Below are 3,056 nucleotides of genomic sequence, written 5' to 3' on the forward strand. Positions count from 1 at the left end.
CGACCTCAGGACAGTGCTCTCTGGGCCTGGGGCCGAGGGGTGGAGACCCAGTGAGATAAGGGCCCAAAGGGATTGGGGATGGGGGAACCTCAGATAGCTGTTGCCCCGACTGAGGGGTCCTCTGGCTCCCAGTCTGCGTCAAGTCCTTCTCTGGCCTGACTCCTAAAATAAATGGACACCCCAGCATTCACAGGCCTTCAGCTTGGAGGAGACATGAGGGAAGGGCCTGGGGAATTGCGTGTGTGTGCGTGTGTGTGTGTGTGTGTGAGAGAGGAAGAAAGAAAGAGAGAGAGAGAGAGAGAGATTGAGAGAAGCCTCCCTTGGATCCAAATCCAAATGCTTAAGTCAGCCCTAGGAGATAGGTGGGGCTGGACACAGCCCTCCCGTAAATGTGGTCAATTGGAACAATCCAGAGAAAAGCTGAGGGAGTAGTAGTAAAATAGATACTCCGTGAAGTTAGCCTTAGCTTTTGTAGGTTAGGAGGCATAGGAAGGGGAGTGGCTGGTCAAGATCACACAGGGCTCAAAGGAAGTCTCCCTGCCTCCGGGCTGGGTATTAACTGCAGGGACTGGTGGTTACCTCTGGTCTCAATGTTCACACCCAAAATCCCATTTTCCTTATCTTAAAACAGCATTAAAAATAATAACTCCTTTTTCATAGAGTTGATGGGAGAAAGAAATGACTTAGTTCAAGTAAAGAGCTTAGAACAGTGCCTGACATATAATAAGCACCCAGTAAATATTAGGAAACGATGATGATGATGGTGATAAGAGATGCTTCAGCTTTAAAGGGCACCCTCATGTGACACGGAGTCTGATCTTGCCCTGGCTGTGCTGAAGCCACAGCCCGTCCAGGAGGGAAGGCAGAGGCAGCCACTGGTGCGAGGGGGTCTGCCTGCCCTTCCGCATCATACGAGCAGCACTGTCTGGTCCCCTGGCCGTGTCTGCAAACTTGGAATAAACGTCGTCATAGTCTGAGCCAGGAGGTTCTCCTGTGACTCATGTGTATCCAGACCCCTCATCCTGGCCAGCCACCAGTCTGGGGGCCTCCTAGGGCGGGTTCAGTCCTGCGTCACCGCTTGCTCAGCCTGGGCTGCCGGGCCAGCCCCGAGCCCTGAGAGGGGTCAGCAGAGACAACGCCTGCCGCATAGCTGCGGGCCTGCATAGCGTCTGCCTCCTGCCTCGTCCTCAGGGCCTGCTGCAGGACACCTGAGGAGCTGAAATGCCCACCAAGCTTCCTCTGGGCCGATGCACGTTCCTCTGGTACTTCACACACCCACTCATTTACTCCTGGGAGATCAGCAGTGCTCCTATATATCTCCATTTTGCAGAGGAGATAACTGATGCAAACAGATCTTCAATGATTTGCTCAGGGTCACAGAGACGGTGAGCCAGGACGGCATCTCCAAACTCTGCACCCTTAACAACTGCAGTGCACTGCTCTGAGGGGCCCCTGTCCTTCTCCTCAAGGACTTGGTGGCCCGGCCAAGGTTGTGTGAGTGCATGAACGACTCGGTTCCTTGCCCACACAAGGCTGCCCAGCTGTCTCAGGCTGCCCCTACCACGTCATCGTCACTCCCACTTCCCCTCCCTCTTCTCCATGCGGGCAAGACTCACTGCCCATTTCATTCTAGGATTTCTGTCCAGAGGTCTGATTCTCTGTTCTTGTGCATTTTCCAGATCCAGAGCTCCAGGTGGCTCCCAACATGGCTTCTTACGACCTCTCCCCCAGTCCACAGCCCCTCTCTAGTCACGTGCCCCTCCCCACTGGATTTGTACTTCAGAATTCCCGCGACTCTTCTCATTGATTGTGGAGGAGACATCTGTAAGGAACGGGCCAATCAGAAGCCTTCCTCTGCCCCAGGTTGGTTCCCTGTGGGGCAGGCATTCAGAGCTTGAGTAGGGGTGCACATGGGTGAAGGGCGTGATGAGGGAGAGATGGGCTCTGTCCAGGGAGCCCAGTCATGAGGAGAAAGGGGCTCAAGGCAAGGTGGGACCACAGAGGCCAACCCAGCACTCTGGCTTCTCTCTCTCTCCCAGTTTTGAGTTGCTAGGTCCTCTTTCTGGAGTGTGTTAAGTACAAAGAATGCCACTTCTAGACATTCAGCAATCTCTTCCTCATCTCCATTTTCCGCTGCCCAGCCTGTGGGCTTAGGAAGTGGACATGGGCCTTATTGTTTACTTGCTGGTGTTTGCCCCTGGGTCTGGCCTTAGTTACACTTAGGTCCAGGCCAGATGGCACAAGCTGGATGGTGTAACAACTCTTCTTTCTTGGCCAGAAGGCTGCCTGTCCCTGACCTAGCTCCAGGAGGGCCCTGATGCTGACAGGTTTGTCCACAGGGAGGAGCCATTTGAACCCCCTGGGTACTTGTGACGCTTACCTATAGGATGGTAGAGGGGAGCAGAATCACAGGTACCACTGAGGCCAAGAACCCACCTGCCCCAGGTGACTTCTAAGTGCTGGCTGGTACTGCCAAGGCCTCCTTGCTGAGCTTGGGGACCTGGGTATGGTGGGGACCACACCATTATGTGCTACCTTAGTAGCAACTCTGAGTGAGAGACAGAATTGCTCAGGTTGAGAAGTTCTGCAAATAGAAGTGAGCTCTGCAAACCCTCCCTGACTTTGCAAACTGTGGTTGGAGTCTCCAAATGGAACGGGGCAGGGCGAGGCAGGAGGAGCCCACTGGCCTGTCCCTGCCTTTTCTTCGGTGTGAGTGAGCAATGGATCAAGGATTTAGCAGCCAACGGAGACCAGTCACCTGGTAGCTGTGATAGTACTGAGAATTCTCAGCAAATCTTAATAGGTTTACCTGGAGGGTCTCTGGAGGTGTCGGTGGCCTGTACTCCAGTCCTCAATCCGTTCTCTCCATCAGCCCTGGGCACACTCACCTGGGGAGGGAGTAGTTTCTCTCTGCGTATGCTCCAGTTTCAGATGCTGCCTTTGTCTCTGGGCTTGTGTGTGTCAGTTAGAATTAATTTTGGTTGTGATGTTGTGAGTGGCAGAAAAACCCAAACAGTAATGTTCTAAATAAAGAACATCGACATTTATTTCTCTCT

Source organism: Rhinolophus ferrumequinum, chromosome 3 (genome assembly GCF_004115265.2).
Source record: "Rhinolophus ferrumequinum isolate MPI-CBG mRhiFer1 chromosome 3, mRhiFer1_v1.p, whole genome shotgun sequence".
In the NCBI taxonomy this organism is placed as follows: domain Eukaryota; kingdom Metazoa; phylum Chordata; class Mammalia; order Chiroptera; family Rhinolophidae; genus Rhinolophus; species Rhinolophus ferrumequinum.